Here is an 18,383-nt window from a genome sequence, read left to right on the forward strand (position 1 = left end):
AAGACTATTTTAGGCTATAGGGAGCCTCACTCCAGCTGTCCTGTCGGGCAGAGTACCCCTGAGGGGCCATAGGGGGCTGGCTGCCCTGTGGGAGCCCAGTGGTCAGTGGCCTCGTGAAGCCACATGTTCTCTGAGCAGCAACTACCTGCAACCATGAGCAGGTCCATCAGCTGAAGAGCATGGCCACCGTCCTGGATTGTGAAGGGATCTGGCCAAGAGCCCTGCTTTGGAAAGACCTCTCTGGAGCATGGCAGGACAGACGCGGGGCTGCGTCATCACCCTCAGGCGGCCTGAAGGTAAGGTCCAGGGGGTGCCTCATTGGTCTCAGACAGGACACAACCAGGCACCTCTCAGAAACTCCCCCTGCTAACGAACTGATTGCTTTCCCAGTCAGAAACAAGGGCACAAAAAGTGTCCAGGTGCTGGTAAGCACAGGCTCTGCCCCCGTCAAGAGGTCTTTTAGCAGAAACCGTGCTGGGGGCTCTGGTTTAAACTAGCAGCACGTGCAAATGAGAACGGGGATCTGGGTTGACTGGAGCTTAAATGAGTTGCTAGTAGGATGTAGCTGCCAAAAATACGGTGCCCGTTGAACTGCCTTCTTAACAGTAGTCAAGATTTCACAGCCAAGACCTGGAAGCAACCTAAATGTCCATGGACAGATTAATGGATAAAGAAGACGTGGTACATATATACCATGGAATATTACTCAGCCATTACAAAAAACAATGAAATAATGCCATCTGCAGCAACATGGATGGCTCTAGATATTATCATCCTAAGTGAGGTTAAGTCAGACAGAGAAAGACAAATACCATCTGATGTCACTTACATTGATACTTGGAATCTAAAATAAATTATACAAATGGACTTATTTACAAAATGGAAAGAGACTCACAGACATAGAAAACAAACTTATGGTTACCAAAGGGGAAGGTGGGGGAGGGATAAATTAGGAGTTTGGGATTAACAGATACACACTACTGGATATAAATCAGATAACCAACAAGGCCCTACTGTACAGCAAAGGGAACTATACTCAATACCTTATAAGAATCTATAATGGAGAAGACTCTGAAAAAGAATATAGATATACATATATGCATGTATAACTGAGTCACTTCGCTGTACACCTGAAACTAACACAACATCATAAACCAACTATGTTTCAATAAAATAAAAGATTTCATGCTATGTACCAGGGACTTGATACATATAAACCCTTTTATCCTCATTAAACCCCCAGGATATGGGTCCACAGATATCCTCACTTTACAGATGAGAAAACGGAGCCACAGAGCTGGGATGCGCAGTCTGTCTCCTGTGCCCTATCCGAAGCCCCTGCTCCCCTGAACCTTCCAGACTAAGGGCTGATGCACCCGTTCCCCCGCCCCCCCACACGGCTGCACCACAGCTGGAGCAGCTAGCTCCCATCTGGACGGTCCCCCTCCAGAGTGCTGGCCACGTCACCAAAGGGATGCCAAGCTGCGTCGTGTGGAACGTGGAGAGCCCAGACTTGCCCCGGAAAGGGGGTGCTCTCTGGGGAAAAACCAGCCCAGGGAAGAGGCTCGCTGCCCCCCCTCAGCGAGCCGGACTCCACAGAAAGGACCACCTCTTGGCTCGGGAGATGCAAGAGGCAGGTGGGGACCGATGAAAGGACCATGCATATATTCCCACTATCAGGACTGCGGACGGGCCTCCCAGACAGAGGGGTCTCTGCAGAGACAAAGACTGTGCCCTGCTCTGCCCTCCGAGGATACGGCAGAGCCCCCCATGAATGGGAAACTGACCCTGACTGTTGTTGCTTTGGGACCTCGGGCAAGCCCAGTAAAACCAGACAACCTCCACAGCATCTTTAAAATGCACATGATGATTCCTACTGCATGGGGCTGTTATCCTAGCACAACCCATGGTGACGGTGCTGAAACAGTGCACGGTCTCTAAGGCCCTGCCACCAGAGACCATCATGGTGCTTAGAGACGGAGAACCTCCTATGGGAATGTCAAGGCCAAGGGCTGCTTCCTCATTCAAGCAAATCAGTGATGTGACCATCCGTGAGTCTAAAAACCCCAAATTCAACCCTCTCTAATTGCTAAAGTAGAGAAACTGTGATCCTAGGCCCTGAATATCATGGCTTAAAGGTTGCTTGAAATGATCTATTCCAACCGTCTCATTTGATGGACAAGGAATAAACCAAGAGAGGCTCAGAGGGCGACAATGGCTCACCCAAGGTCTCCTATTACCCTCCAGGCAAAGCCAGACTAGAACCCCGGTTACCTCACTGCATTTCCAACGCCTTAACCGCTAAAACACCCTGTCTCCCACCAAAAACCCCTCAGAGTGATTATGAAAACATCGTACACAGAGATTATGTAGGGGGCCCAAATGAACTATAACACATACCTGGATTATATAAAATACAACTCTGACGTATTACAAACTAATTTTATAAACAAGCACTCTTGCTGCCTTAAGGAAGCCGATCTGGAGACCGCTTGGTGGGCTCATATTTCTTTAGAGAGTTGTCAAAGGAAACTGAACAAATGCCATTTTCTCCCATTGAGAAATTTCCTAGAATCCATTGATCAACAAACAATTACTAAGCACAAATAAGGCAATGGCGAGACAGTATCAATGAGTGTTACAGGTAAGGGAAACCCCAGGGACAAGCGGAAGCCTAGGTCTGAGACAGGAATGATTCCACAGAGGATGTGACCCTTGAGTTACTGGCTCCATGGATAGGAGAGGAAGGGTATGCCAAGGACCAACAGCAAAGGCCTTTAAAATTCCTGTAGTCGATGGACGGATGGATGATTGAATGGATAGAGGATGGATGAATGGACAGAAGATGGATGAATGATGGATGGATAGAAGATGGATGAACAGATGTATGATAAATGGATGGATGGATGGATGGTGGAAGATGATGGCTGGATGAATAATGGATGAATAGAAGATAGATGGTTCAATGGATGAATAGATGTATGATAAATGGATCAATGGATGATGGATAATGGATGGGTGGATGGATGATGATGGATGGATGGACAGATGATGGATGGATGGATGGATGGGTGGGTGGATGTATGATGAAGGATGGACAGTCGATGGCTAATGGATGATGACAGATCAATAGATGGATGGGTGGAAGATGGATGGGTGAGTGGATGATAAATAATGGATGGATGGATGGATGGGTGTGGGTGGATGGATGGATGGATGGATGGATGGATGGATGGATGGACGGATGGATGGATGGTGGGATGCATGACAACTACTACTCTTAAATCACTGAAAGTGTTCCTGAGGATCATAGTCAGGAGCGTTCTGAAAACCAGGTTCATCTTTACATCCCTTTTTTTTGTTGTTGTTGTTGTTGTACGCGGGCCTCTCACAGTTGTGGTCTCTCCTGTTGCGGAGCACAGGCTCCGGACGCGCAGGCTCAGCGGCCATGGCTTACGGGCCCAGCCGCTCCACGGCATGTGGGATCTTCCCAGACCGGGGCACGAACCCGTGTCCCCTGCATCAGCGGGCGGACTCTCAACCACTGCGCCACCAGGGAAGCCCTCATCCTTTTTTTTTTTTTAATTTATTTATTTTATTTATTTTTGGCTGCATTGGGTCTTCATTGCTGCACGCGGGTTTTCTCTAGTTGCAGAGAGCAGGGGCTGCTCTTCCTTGTGGTACACGGGCTTCTCATTGCGGTGGCTTCCCTTGTTGCGGAGCACAGGCTCTAGGTGCGCAGGCTTCAGTAGTTGCGGCACACGGGCTCAGTAGTTGTGGCTCGCGGACTCTAGATCACAGGCTCAGTAGTTGTGGCGCATGGGCTTAGTTGTTCCACGGCACGTGGGATCTTCCTGGACCAGGGCTCGAACCCGTATCCCCTGCATTGGCAGATGGATTCTTAACCACTGCGCCACCAGGGAAGCCCTCTCATTCCTTTTCCAACCATCACTCCCTCCAACAGACCCTGAGCAGGAGTTATCTTCAGGGAGCAGGTCAAGAATAGGTGGAGGCAGGGTCAGACACCATATCCTTGCCTACAGATGGGCAAGGGTTGGTGGGATGAGAAGAGGTATGTGCATATTTGCTGGGAATTCCCTCTTTTCCACAAAAGAGGGAAAAGCCTAACTGTTAGAAAAAAAATAACTTGAGAAATGAAGTTGGCCCAAACCCAAAAGGAGGAAAATGAAAGGGCAAAGGTGATAATCACTTCGTTGCACATCAGATCCCAAATGTTCCAGTCCCAGAAAGAACCCGAGTCCCCTGCATGTTTATACCTCATGTCCTGGATGAAGATAAACCACGGCTGACAATAAGTTGGTGGAGCCATCCTTGGGATCACAAAGCCACCCCCTCAAAGCATCCCAGGCTCTCATAAAGGGCCCCTCTGTATCCTGCTGGGTCCCCACCCTACACTTCATCCTCCAAGTGACACTGGCCTCTTATAGGAAGCCTTCCCGGACTTACTCAGGCACGACTGTTTGGTTAAATAAATGAGCCACTGCCAATGGCCCCCACCCCTGGGCTTTTCACTATTAGGACCCAGGACTCTATGATCCCTGACTAGCCAGGAAGAGCCGGTACAAAATTCATTGTTAAGTAGGAAACTTAGCCTGAAGCCAGGAAAGCAGACAGGTTCTCTCAGAATGACAGCAGTATCTGCTCCTGGTTCATATTCCTAGGTAGCTGCCTTTGAGGTCACGCCAGCCAATTCCTGGCGCTCCTAAAGTAGCCTCCTGCTGGACATGGAGGATACAGGAGGAGGACAGATGCACACTGGAGAAATCTGCTGGGATTTCGATGGCCGCCAGCTCCTAACCAAGTTAGCAAGGTGTGAGCCTACGGCAGTGAGCTTAACACACGCCAGGCCCGTAACAGATGCTCCAGTAAGTGCTAGCTGATTGACTGATGGATTGCACAAGGAACTCCTCTTGATGGCAACTGCCACACTGTTTCAAATTCAGGGCACAGAAAAGAAGGTTGAAGATTTCTAGCCTGGTGAGAGAGTGAGGTGTGAAAAAGCACCTCTGCCTGCTCCGAAGCCGCGGCCGCAGCATCCTGCTGTGTCAGCCCTGGAGGGGAACACTACGGCAGGCCTTGCCGGTGACCTCCACCCAGGGTCACTCAGTCGCAGCATCGGCACATTTGGGCTGGACCATCCTGTGTCACGGGGGATGCCCTGTGCCTTGCGGGCCGCTAAGCAGCATCCCTGGCCTCCACCCACTAGATCTCAGGAGCAACCCCCCACCACCAGTTATGACAGCAAAAACCGTCTCCAGACATGGGGGAATATCCCCTGAGGAACAAACAGCCATGGCTGAGAATCAGTGCCGTAGCATTTGCACAGGGTGGGTCAGGGCAGCACTCAGAAGCCAGCTCCGGGAGAGGGTCCTGGTCGGGGCACCAGCCTCTGCCCAGGGCTCTTCCTCCCACTGTTCAGGGAAACGCAGGGATTATCCGATGTCTCTGAGACTCAGTTCACCCATCTGCAGAATGAGGCCATATTTTGCAAGTCACCGGGCAGGCAGAAGGCACGCAACTAACTGCTCTACGTTGATTTGTACATAGCTGTTCTGAGAACCTCAATCTAACATCTCACATCTCTCCCCAAAAGCTAGAAAACTACTAATGGAAATCCTCTAAACCCTACTGAGGGCCTCAAGAACAGCTGTCCAAATACTTCTACCAAGTTATTCCACTTTTAGGAATCTATCCTAGGGAATTCCCTGGTGGTCCAGTGGGTAAGACTCCACACTCCCAACGCAGGGGGCTCGGGTTCCATCCCTGGTCGGGGAACTAGATCCCGCATGCATGCCGCAACCAAGAGCCCGCCTGCCGCGCTAAGACCCGACGCAACCAAAATAAATTTTAAAATAAATATTTAAAAAAAAAACTATTCTAGGGAAATGATTAGAATCTCAGGTAAACATTTACACACAAAGATGTCTATTCCAGTGTTATCTACAATAACAAATACTAGAAAAAACCCTAAATGCCCAACAACGTAATAAAGAGAATAAAATAAGACCCTTGAGGAGATAGGGTCTTCTGTGGTGGCACAGTGCTTGGGAGTCCACCTGCCAATGCAAGGGCACGGGTTCAAGCCCTGGTCCAGGAAGATCCCACATGCCGCGGAGCAACTGGGCCTGTGCACCACAATTACCAAGGCTGCACTCTAGAGCCCGCGAGCCACAACTACTGAGCCCGCGTGCCACAACTACTGAAGCCGCGCACCTAGAGCCCGTGCTCTGCAACAAGAGAAGCCACCGCAATGAGAAGCTCGCGCACCGCAACAAAGAGCAGCCCCCGCTCGCCGCAACTAGAGAAAGCCCGCACGCAGCAACGAAGACCCAACGCAGCCAGAAGTAAATAAATAAATAAATAAATTTTATTTTTTAAAAAAAGATTCCAAAGGGGCCCTCAGCCTGATGGCACCTCCATCTTTCCTGCCCACCAGCGACCGCCTGCTCAACGGGGGTCCCTGGAGGATGGGAAGAGGGGTGTCAATGAAGGAGCACCGCCCTAGAGCGTGGGGCCTTAGCTGTTCTTGGTAAAACAGCTAGGCTGGGCCCTGGGGGCCCGAGGGTCCCGGGACTGAGGGCCCGATCTGGCACCCAGATGCTGGACACCAGAGATTCAGGGGAGATGGAAATGCCACCAGCCTTCATTGCACTTCCCACTGGGCTCCTAGTGCCAGGGGTGCCGCCGGGCAGTGTGCCCTCAATCTGCCCTTGGGGGTCTAGACCGAGCAGAGGAACTGAGCTAAGGTGGAAAGAAGACCGCACTTCCCCATCAGCCCAATGCCTCCAAGCGGCCGCAGTCGGAACCCAGGGCAGAGTGGACGGGGTGAGTCCACAAGGCCCAGCTTCAATTGTGTGGAAGTGGTCCTTTTCCAGTCCCTCCTGAAGTCCTTGCCCACGTGCACTTGAAATATTAACAGAAAGCCAACAGTGTGCAGGCTAGGACAGTACACATCGCAATGCTCCCCCAAGAGCCCAAGTCTCCAAGGCCAGTTGGACCTCAGGGACAGGAAAGGCCACCACCCCCAGGACCCTGCCCTTGAGCGAGGGCCACGCCAGGCTCCCACTCAGAGCCCCGTCTCACACTAAGACACACTTGGAAGGCAGCTGTCAGGACGCCCACTCTAAGCTGAGAAGCCACGCCCTCCCTGATGACCCAGCTGCCCTGTACTCGTCAGAGACTCCTTCTGGAATCTCTCTTGCCTTCTCACTCTGAAGGAGACTCAAGTCCTAGTGAGGAGATGGGATGTTCTCGAAATATGCTGATGCCAAGGCTAGGATGCAGGCAGCGGATGCTGTGAGCTGGGGGCGAGATGCCAGCCACCACCGCGGATCACCTCAGCCACAAGCTTCCCTCACGGTGGACCTGGGCAAAGGAGAGATCAGGCCACTCCACCAGCCCCTCTTCCTCAAGGCAGACTTCCTGCAGCTCCAAGCCTGAGGCCATCACGGCTGGGAGGCATGACAGCCTGCACCAGCCCCTCACTCATCCTTCCTGTCCTTCTCAGGAACCCTAAAGACACCACAGGTAAGCCTTTCGGTCAAACCTCAGTGGGGGTCACACTTCCCAAAGATCTGAAAAAACTCTGCAACACAAAACTGGACCCAAAGAGGGACTGACTTCTGGTCACTGAAGCAGTGAGACAGCCATCACGATGCACAGATAGTTTCTTATACAGGAAAAAACAAAGGAGCGATCCTAGGGACCCTCCGGCCAAGAACCCAGGGCACAGAAACGAAGGTGCTGATTTAATAAGCTCGCTGCTCTGTGGTTTCTCCTGGGGTCTTCAGGTATCTTTCACAGCAAACCAGGGGACTGCCAGAGCCACCTGACAGTCTCAGAAAGAGAGCCCACTTCTCTGTGCTGTTCTGGAGGAGAAGCAGCTCAATTCTCAGCTAGTTTGTGTGCCCCAACCTCCAGTCCAGCAAATAGCTGGAAAGTCTAAATCCTGAGTTATCCATCCAGGCTTAAAGAAGCAAACGTTCTCCCTTTGTTAATGCAAAAATCAGAGGAAGTGAAGGACATCACAGAGAGAAATCACTAAATTCCCATCACCACACCCTAAAAAGTCTTGATAAAAGGCGGATGTCAGGGTCCCCTCCATAAGAATCCACATTCAATAGGGTCTCCGTGGGGGCCCGAGAATCTGCATATTTTCCCAGCTTTCCATCTGAATCCCTGGCTGGAAGCCCGCTGGAGGCTTTCTTAAATTTGCCGCTATAGCTCATTTCCAGTTCTGACTTCACTCTCTTATGCTATTTCTCTTTTTGTTTACGTGCATCTTAGGAGAAAAATATCTAATTCATAAAGAGACCTGGTAGTTAAAAGACTTCCTGGTATATACGTACATCAGCATAAACAGAGATATCACACACACCACATTCACACTTAACTGGAAGAGCAGCCTAACATACTACATCACGCGTGTGAGTAACATGACATCACGTGTGTGACATCTTCTAAAGATGAAGACATCTGAGTTACATTCAAAGCCTGCCATCCTACCATCAGCACACCTGACAGTTCCTGAGTAACTGCTGAGTCAGATTCCTTCTTTCCCTACAGAAACGAGGCACCCTCAGCCAGCGAGCGCCAGCGACATCCCCTCACCTTGATCTCCGCAGACGGCGAGGGCCAGCCCTAAATACGCTGTCGCTGCCTGGACACACAATGTATCAACCGCACACAACCCACTGCCGTCTGCAGAAACGGCTGAGTGATGAACCTTCAACCCATCGTCCGATCACGATGACCTCAATTTTTGGAGACAGCAAGTCAAAACCCGACCCTTATCGATAGTCAGAGATCCGAGACATATTTCAGGAGAGTCTGAAAAGGCACTGCCGAGTGCTTCCCCCACCTCCACCAACGTCCCCTAGTCCACTCTATCCCCGCTCCCCCGTGACCACATCCAGGACCTGCCCCGAGCACTACAGCTGACTAGGCAGGGTGACAGACAGGGGGAGATGGGAAGCGGGGGCAGATTCCTTGAGAGGGCCTCACTTCACTCTCCCCAGAAGCAGAGGCAAAGACCCAGAACCCCCACTTTGCCCAGACCCTGGTCCCGCCACCCCGCCTGGCCTGACGTCTTGAGAGGCCGGGTGTGCTGGCTCCCAGGCTGGTGAAGCCGGAGGATCTGAGAGATCACATCTGCCTAGCTCCCTCCTCCCCCACAGAGAGGCCAACCGACTAGCACAGGGTCACCCAGCTCTTGAGTGATGGTGTCACTCTCCCAGATGTAACCCCAAGGGCCTCGGCTCATTACTTATCACAGGGCATGTATTCATCCCTTTTACTCTCTTCCTCAACTTTTTCCAGAAGAAAGCATCCTGAAAAGATGACACACATAAGAAAGTCTTCCTAGCATTTCGGGGGCGGGGAGTGGCAGTCCTCTGCCCAACTCTTTATATCTCTGCTACCTTCATGGGCAGGCATTAAAGACGTGCTCTTAAGATGGTCTCAACCAGCAAATGACAAAGATGAGGGCAGGGGGCATCGGAGCCCCTTCACCCTTCCCACCAGGCTCAGTCAAGACCAGTTCAAAAGCGAAGCCCTTCTTAGTTCCCAGAGCAGAGCATGTTCAGTCCTGGGGGTATATCACCGTGATGGTCACCGTGGATTTATTTCAATGCATTTGTGTCATCCCACCCCCAGACGGCACTTGTTAAGACTTCTAACCCCTGCTTCTTAAGCCACCGCGTGGTGAACTATAGGTTCTCCAAGAAAGAATCAACACATGAAGAGCTATTTTCTGGCCTTCAAGGCCTGCCTACACTGCAAATACTTGCATAGCAATCTCCCCCAACGCAGGTTTAAAAATATGGACTTGTTTTTTTTTAAACTCCCAACATAATGAATGAGTTTAAATATTAGAAGTTGAAATTATTAAGTAAATCATTTCACCTGCAAAGCTTCCATTTGCATAACATTAATTCATGATGGCAGCTAAAACAAATTCATCATATTTGGTATATGAGAAGCTGATTTACGTAGGAATTGAAAAAAAAATCATGAGCACAAAATTATGTTGAAATGATGTACGAACTCAACGCAGAAAGATTCTTCTTTCCTTCTTTTCCTTTGCTGTTTTTAAAAAATCATCTGAACAACTGAATTATGGTGAGAAGGAAAAGGATTTCAGGAGAGGAAGGAGGCAAAGGACTGGCACCTCCGGAAATGAATAATGCTACCGCCTCACGTGTGTGGCAGGCTCCCGGTGCGGGTACACACACACTGTTATTAATGTCAAGTATGCCAAAGATACGCTGGGAAATCATTACCATTCATCGCCACTAACCGCCATTAAATTTCAATCAATTCAACTTAGCACAAGTGTACTTGAGCGGCCCTTACAGTTCCTTATAAACGTGGCTCAAAAGTCGGGCTGACTTATTGCATTGTCCAGCACACAAAGGCGCATTGCTAAGCGTCTGCTCGGACGCAGGGACGGATGCTCTTTTAACATCCTAAGCATTCAAAGATCCTTCTTTTTCTAAGCGCTAAGAGGTCTTGAATCCCTACAGGTCAAGGCGAATGGGTTGAGGGGGGGATACTGTTCTGAGGGACTACCATTCCTTTCCTGCCTCGGTGGGGAAGGTGGGGGTCAGGGCAAAAGGGGGCCTTCGGCACCAGCGCAGATTCCTTACAGAAAAAGTTTCGGATGCCGCCAAAAGTTCGGTAACATGGCCCCTCTTCTCCTGGCTCTAGCGAAATGCTCTCAATTCACTCTGCAAACTGTCACCTAAAGTCGAATGAATCCCTTCTCGGAGAAGGGGGAGGGGAGCCACGGGGAAGGGGCAGGGAGGACCAGCGGCCAAGGGCAGGGAGGGCGCCCTTTGGAGAAGCGCCTTCCCCAGGTGGGCGCCGGCTCCCCCGGGCGCTGCGGTCTCCCACCCGGCGACAAAGGCGGCCGATCTGGATCTGGGCCGCTGGCTTTCTTCCCGAGCCGCCACGAGCAGGGTCCCGCCTGCCGCCACTCGCCGGGGCGGCCGGTGCGCGGCCGGGACAATGTGGCCATTGTTCGCGCGCCACAAACCGGGCGGGCGGGCAGGTGGGAGGGACGCGGCGCGGCCGGCGCGCGGGCTCTCGGAGCGCAGAGGGGTCCCCGGACGCGGACACGGTCCCCACGGCCTGGGCACGCCGCGTCCCCGGAGGCCTCCCGGCCAGCCCTCCGCGGGGCAGAAACTGGAGGGGGGCTGGGCGAGGAAGGGGGGAGGAGGGGGAGCGAAAGAAAAAGATGCCCAAGGAAAGAGGAGATGGGCGGGGAGGAGAGGGAGGGAAAGAGCGAAAAGACAGGAGGGAGGAGAGAAGGAAGACCCAGGGCGGGGAGGGGAGGGGCGGGAGAGAGAGGGGGCGAGAGAGAAGAAAGGGGGAAAGAAAGAAGGGAAGAAGACAAAGCGGGCAGAGAAGAAGGGAGATGGGGGAGTAGGGGAGACAGACAGACAGACAGACAGATGTGCAGTCTGCCCAGGAAGCCTCTGCAAAGAGCTAAAGTTCACCCTGTTCCGTGGAGGGAAGCGGCTCCAAACCCAGCCGAGTCAGCAAAGCATAATCACACCAGGGGCTTTGCTTAATTACAGGTCTGAGAGTCGGGGCTGGAGGAAGGGCCATACTTAACTGTGTCCCCGGGATGGCCCAGGCACTCGAGAGGTTTGTCAGGGTGGGGAAGACGAGTATCCCCCGCCTCCACCCGCCCCCAAGCCCAGGGAGCCCCGATCGCGGAGGAGCCCGGCCCCCGAGCTCGAGGCCGGCGTCTGCAGCGGCAGCGGCTGGGGCTGGCCCGGAACACCCATCAGGAAGCTTCTGATGTTCGCCGGGGCCGGGAGTCCCGGGCTGAGCCGGGGCCCGTCTGCGGGGAAGCCCCGCCTCAGCCCGGAGCAGGGCCACCGCCTCCTCCCACCCCCTCCACTCACTAGAGGGCGGCCTGGGGGCCCTCGGCCCAAGGGGGGAAATCAATCCCTTGCTAATGAATAAAAAGCCCCCTTTATCTCACTGCTGTGTTTGGTTCATTAAATTTTGCACAGATTTGCAGAGAAGAAAACATAATCAATAAACCTTGACAAAAAGTGAACGTGTGAAGAAGGCCGGAGAATGGAAAAGTGAGATAAAAGTGCTATCCGATCACAGATTTCAGGGGCAGATGACGAGCCCGGGCTGCCGAAGAATCTCAATGCACCATCACCCTTTTGCTGCTTCCCCTCCCTTTGCTGAAACTCTTCATTCAAGACAATAGGAAATGCACTAAAACTTTTTTCTTATGCTAATGCCTGAAACAGGGCACTCACAGTTAAAACACACTTCCCAGCAACCTTTTTTTTTTTTTTAAACGACACACATACACACACACATAAAACCACATTAACTTTTTCACTTGAAACCAAAAATCTCAGCAACAGTTTAATATGAACTCTTTGGTCACATCTTAAGTGAGTTATTTTCCCCCATGTGTGTTTTTTTTAAGAAGCCAGAATCAAAACACAAACCACTATATTGAGGACGCTTTTGTTGACGAAGGAATTGGGGAAAATATACTAAACATGCAGAAAGTCTGCTGGTATCGCTGCTGCATTTTCCCAGGGGGTTAAACATAGTTTTGTAGGTTAAGGATGTTTTGGTCACCCTCAAAATCTAACAATGATCAATGATTTTTTTTTTAAATCCTTTACAGTCCACAGCAAACACTCAAATTCATTTTGGAATACGTAATAGTATTGAATCTGGTGGCAAGTATTTATTTAAAACCCACGAAGCTGTTGCTCTTTACCAAAAGACACTGCCTAACAACAAACAGGACCCCTTCCCAAAGCGTCTTTTAAACAAGCCTGAGGCTACAATTACAGAGAAGCCTCCCTTCCCGGGAGCCTTCTTTAGAAGCCAGCGAGCCTTGTTCACTGAAATTGCTGCCTATTCCGGTGGCTAGTACAATCACCCGTGCGGCCTCTGTATTTTCTGGAATCTGAGAATACAGTTTCTCTCTCTGGCATTCTTCACGTGTTTCACGTGTGCGAGCCTCTGACACTTACTGAAAAGAAGAAGGGGGACGGGGAGCTGCTTCCCCAGGGTTCCATTTCAAAGGGTCCAGCAGGAACAGCTGCAGTGGTCCACAGCTAGGTCCACCTGGCCTGGCCTGGCTGTCCCCGCGTACCGGGAAACAGGCCCAGGCACAGGTAGAACCCGTCCCCATCCTAAAGAAGCAGGGCAGGTGGCTCCACCTCCCCGGAGCCAGCGTCACCAGCAGGAGCGAGCGTCATTCAGATGAAAGGAAACCCGGCTGAACACACACTTGCCCAAGGAAAAGGCAGGCTGCCCTACCCCTTGAGTCCACAAGGATGTGGGACTTGGGTTTTGTGCTTGAACAAGCCAGCTGGGTGTGTAGGGGTCACACAGCCTTTCAAAGTGTGCATGACAACCTCCTGGTCCCAGTTGGAGGGAATCGCTGACATCTGTGGGGTGACGGTCCCCCCGCCCTTCCCCGGGTGGTCAAGAGAGGCCCTGCTGGAAGAAGGGCGTTTATTAGGCAAATATTCAATTTTGTCAGTCTGCCTGCTGAATCCCCGGGTTGGCTAATCCAGCCCTAGGGGCTGCACTGTGTACAGGGCACGTGTGGGAGTACACAAAGCATGAAGTATTTGTGTATCTTTCAGTCTGCAGTGCAAACAAGCCAGCTACAGTACACAGCCCCCAAGGCCCCTGCAGCCGGGCAAGGAGTCGCTGACCAGCGGCCCTGCGGCCCCTCTTCCAACCAGGCGACTCAAAGGATTTTCTCTGTTCCCCACAGGTGGGTTGGAGCATCCCTGAGAACATGGACGGGCCCGCCTTTCTAAGGCCGCCCGGCCAGAAGGGCCTCTCTAACCCCACACACCCTTCAAGGTGGGCCAAGCCAAGAGTCCCCTCCAAGGCCACGGGCAGGGTCAGTGTGAATTTGGAAGCAGCCTGGGAGGCCCTGCTGAAGTAGTCTGAACCCTGTGCAAATTCCCCTCCAAACAATCCCCACAGAAGATAAAAAAACATCCCTAACAGCCAGTCCAGCCTTGTTCCGGTGAGCTCAGCCCTGCTTTGGAAGTGTTTCTCTCCCTCCCATTGGTATCCTCGCCCACTGACTTTGAAAACAGACTGCTCTGACTATAATCTGTCACTCAGATGCCAAAGCAAGAGACCGCCGGGTCACCTGAGGGCTATTTCCTGGCCGAGTGGGCCCCTCACCTCCACGGCCTTAGTTTAAATCCCCCCAGAATCACTAACTAACCTCACGAAATGAGCGTATTTCTCCCAGCAAAGGGCAAATACAAACCACCCTAAATATCACAAACTTGAACTAACTCTGAAACGCTCTGACAAGTGACAACTCTCCATGCGTCTAGGTTTGAGTGGGACCTAAAATCTGGGGGAGAACATCTCCATGATTTCCTGTAACCCTCAGCTGTAAGGGGGAAGCACGAAGTCTGGGAAAACGAAAGCAAGAAAGATGAAGGAAGAAAGGGGACCAGGGAGGTTCCGCAGGGATGTGGCTGCAGTGGCCTAGAGGCTATAGTCTAGAAATCCTGCCCCAGGGCGGACCAGAAGTTGGGGAGAGCCTAAAGGGCACCAAAACTCAAAGCAGCCAGGCATAGTCAGGGTGCCCTCCCTGGCCCTGGGGAGACCAGCCCAGGAGCCACACAATGACTTCTTTCCCGGCAGAGCCAAGTGCAAAGCCGCTCCCAGGCGCCCACACAGGGAAGCCACCGAGGGAAGGAAACCCCCAGGCAAGGTAAGGAAATGGGCGGGGAGGGGTCTCGCAGGCGAGGTGGCTAGAGCAAACAGGTCTCACGGGGGCACCGGTGGCGAGCCCGCCTATTCCGTGGCTTTCCACGGCTGTACATTTTGGATTTCACCGTTTATTTACTTTCCTTTCTGGCACCGAGCCCCCTGAGCACTCCAATACAATATTTGCTTAAACACTATTTTATGCCGCTTGCGAGAGAAACGTTTACTTTCAAATTCTCCAACATCCCCCTGAGCCTCGTCAGCAAACAGCATATGAGCGTTTTACAACTGCTCCTTTATCTGGAGCTGTAGGGATTAAACCTTCACACGCCCGGCGGGGGCGGCGGGGCGGGGGCCCAGGACGCGGCCGCGGCCATTGGGCTGCAAAGTCCGCGCTGCAGGCCGAGCACCGCCCGGGATGCCCGGGCCAGAGGGCAGAGGAGCGCAGGAAGGACCCCCGGGGCCCGGCACCAGACTCCAGGGAAAGGTCTACTTTTCCAGCCGGGATCAACTCGGAAAACCACATCAAAATGACACAAAAGAGAGGAGAGTGGAGGAAGGCCCCCTGGGGGAGACCCAAAGCCTACGAGCGTCCCTGCGGCTGGTCACCCGGGGTGAAGCGCGCGGGCTCCATCCCGAGCTCCCCGCGCAGAAAAAGTCGGGTTTCCTAGGAAATGACAGCAATTACTGCTGGGCTGAAACGGCGCCGAGATGGGTGGACTTCCAGCTCCCCGACGCGGCGGGCGCGCTCACACTCACACACACAAGCACGCGCCCCTCCCTCCTCCCCCCTCTACACGCCCCCCCGCCCCCGTCCGGGGAAAACGCTCCCCTTTCTAAACCCTTAATAGGATTGGCGCCCAACTCTCTCCGCGCCTCTCCCCATCCATCACACACAGATCAAGTTGCAGTAGTGGATTTTTCAAATTCCTCAGCAAATATACTTGTTGAGAGATTGCCGGGGGTGGGGGGGGGGGAAAAGATGAGTGGGGGCGGGGAAGAAAGTGCGGGGTTGGGGGGACCCGAGGAAAGGGCGAGGGATTACGCGCGGATCCCTCCGGGAAGTCAAGCGGCTCTCGGGGCGGAGGGCAATAGAGGCGGAGGAGAGAAGCGAGGAGGGAGGCCGGAGGGAAGAGCCTGACCGAGGGGGAGGGGGCAACAGGGCCTGACGAGGGGGAGGAAGGAGCGAGAAAGAAAGAAAGGCAGGGCTCGGGACGGGCTGCGCCGAGAAGTGCAGTTGGAAGTTCGCAGCGGCTGTGGCTGCAGCCCCTCCACCCCCGGCACACTACCCGGAGACACACTCCCACCGCCCACCTCTGGAGCTTCGCAGCACCCCAGCCTCCGGCGCTACCCCCACCTCCCGAGAAAACAGCCCCGGGCTGTGGAGACGGGGTGGAGGCCGGCTCGCTGCGCACCCCCAAGAAGACTGGCTCTTTCCCCCAGGTGGGAAGGGAGATGCAAAATCGCCCCCCGGCCACGAGTTCCCCGGACCCCCCTTACGTCCCCGCCCGGCTTGGCCGGAACCCGTACCCGGGCCGCCCGCTAGCCCGGTGCCCGGATCCCCATGCCGTGGCGCGGATACCCGGCCGAGGGACCCTCCGAGACGGCGCAGCATCCCCTCGGCCCGGGGTCGGCCGGAGTAGGGGGCACTTCGCGACGAAAAGCAAGCAAAAGAAGGCCAAAGCCACTTTACCGAGGGAGACAAAAGTTTGCCTCTAGCACGCAGGTGGCCTCCGGGGCGCCGAGCGGTGCCTGCGGGCCCCCATCCCAACTTGGCTGGCGCGGCGAGCCGCCGCGGGCTGCCGTGTGCCGGGACTCAGTCCGGCCGGGGCGGGGCGGGCCAGGCAGGGGAGGGGACCGAGAGGCGGGCGGGGGCCGGGCCACCCTACCGCCGGCGAGCGAGCAGCTCCCCGAGGCCCCGGCGCGCCGCGCGGCCCGCGCTCCTTCCTCCCGCTCCTCCGGCTCTTCCTCGCCTTCCTTCGCGTCCTCCGCCGCCGCCACCGCCTCCCGCTCCTCCTCGAAGACTCATTGATGGGAGTTTGAAAAAAAGTCCGCGGAGCCTTGCTGCCTCGGCTGGCGAGCTGCGGCACTCCCGCGCTCCAGCCCGCCGCGCGCCCGCACGGCGCAGCGCCCCCGCGCGCACGGCTGCAGCACACCGGGCGCCGGGCCCCCGCCCGCGCCGCGCGCCCCCGCCCGGAGGGGACCCGAGGGACCTGGAGGGGAGGGGCGGCCGAGGACCCTCCTCCCCAGCGCCTGGGAGGGAGAGCACACCTACGAAGAAAGTTCGAGCAGGGAACGAAGGAGCGCGCCAGTCTCCAACACTTTTTTTAAGGCGCTGGGGGCGGGGGCGGGGGGGGGTGCGTCGCTAACTCAAGTCAGATGAGCTCCGGAGCCGAGGCGCAGGGAAGGCTCTGTTTTCAATCTCTGAAATCCCCCGCCCTCCCCGCCTCCCTCTTCCCCTCTGCCGGGAGATGCCCGGGTCGCCGTTCCCAGTGCGCCCGCTTCTCCGGGCGCCGGGGCGGAAGCGGGAGACAGGAGGGCGGCGGGGAGGGAGGCTGGCTCTAGGGGGGCTGTTTCTGCGCCGACCCTCTGGCGGCCAGCGGCGAGCGCAGGTGCCGGGGTGCGTCCTGCGCACCCCCCGCCGCGACTTGCGCGAGTCGCCCTCTGGGCGCCTGCTGGTGAGAAGCGAAGCAGCCTTCTAGGTTCGGTGCCTGTGTGTTTGGTAGGAAGGGTTTTTGTTTGTTTTGTTTTTAGAGACTCCAGTCAAGCTGCCGCAACCAGATGGAAGTAATCAGAACCCAACAACAACAGAGGAAGAAGGAAGAAAAAACCTCACTGAATTTTCGGGCCAAAGTGTGTATGGGTGTGTGTGTGAAAGAACTTGCTTAAGCAAACTAGGTGACGAGCCCTGGGCCCTCAGGCCGCACCGCAGCCCAGCACCGAGCTGCCCCTCTTGGAGAAGCGCGGCGGGGGGCAGCTGGCTGAAGTGTCCCCCAACCATCGCTGGCCCCCAGCCTCTCTAGGGCTGAGGGTCCTCCCCCAAAGAGTGCCTCACTGAGGGAGGTTTTTTGTTTTTCTCTCTAACGTCTGTGGAGCACTTACGATGTGCTGGGTGACGCGTTATATTTCTTTTACATTATTTAACCTACAAAACTCTGTGAAGTAGGTTTTCTTCTCCCCCATTTTACAGGTGAGAAGGATGAGGCTTAAAGAAGTGAAGTAACTTGTCCAAGGCCAGAGCACTGAACTGCCATCTTGCACGAGTTCAGTAGGTTTAGTTGAACCATTAGCTCAACTAAATTCACCCTGTAGGGGGTGGGGGTGAGAGCAGCTCTCTCCCTTCAGCCCTTCTTCCTACGGTTAGATCTTGTCTAGAATGCAGGGGGACCAAGTTCTCAGAGGCCCAGTTCTACCCTCCGTTCACCAGCCTATCTTACTGATGTAATCCCTTTTTCTCAGTAGCTCTCTCCATTTGCCATTAACCCTCCTCTAACTTTATTTTTCACTTTTTAATCAAAGAGGGAGCATTATCTTCCCTATTACCTACCTTCCTTTTATTCTCCTTACATTCATTTACATGACAGAACAATTTCTTCTTGATCTAGAAATATATATATATG

At 54.0% G+C, this 18,383-nt stretch overlaps 1 protein-coding gene across 1 annotated transcript in view; it reads right to left on the reverse strand.

Moving 5' to 3' along the window:
* GLI2 (GLI family zinc finger 2) overlaps window positions 1–16,573 on the reverse strand; it is a 255,907-nt gene extending 239,334 nt beyond the window's left edge. The window contains exon 1 of the mRNA XM_060302608.1: window positions 16,457–16,573. The gene's annotated coding sequence lies outside the window, so the exon portion shown is untranslated. The remainder of the gene's footprint in view (window positions 1–16,456) is intronic.
* Between the last annotated feature and the right edge of the window lie 1,810 nt (window positions 16,574–18,383).

The sequence above is a fragment of the Globicephala melas genome, chromosome 7, assembly GCF_963455315.2.
Source record: "Globicephala melas chromosome 7, mGloMel1.2, whole genome shotgun sequence".
Classification (NCBI taxonomy): domain Eukaryota; kingdom Metazoa; phylum Chordata; class Mammalia; order Artiodactyla; family Delphinidae; genus Globicephala; species Globicephala melas.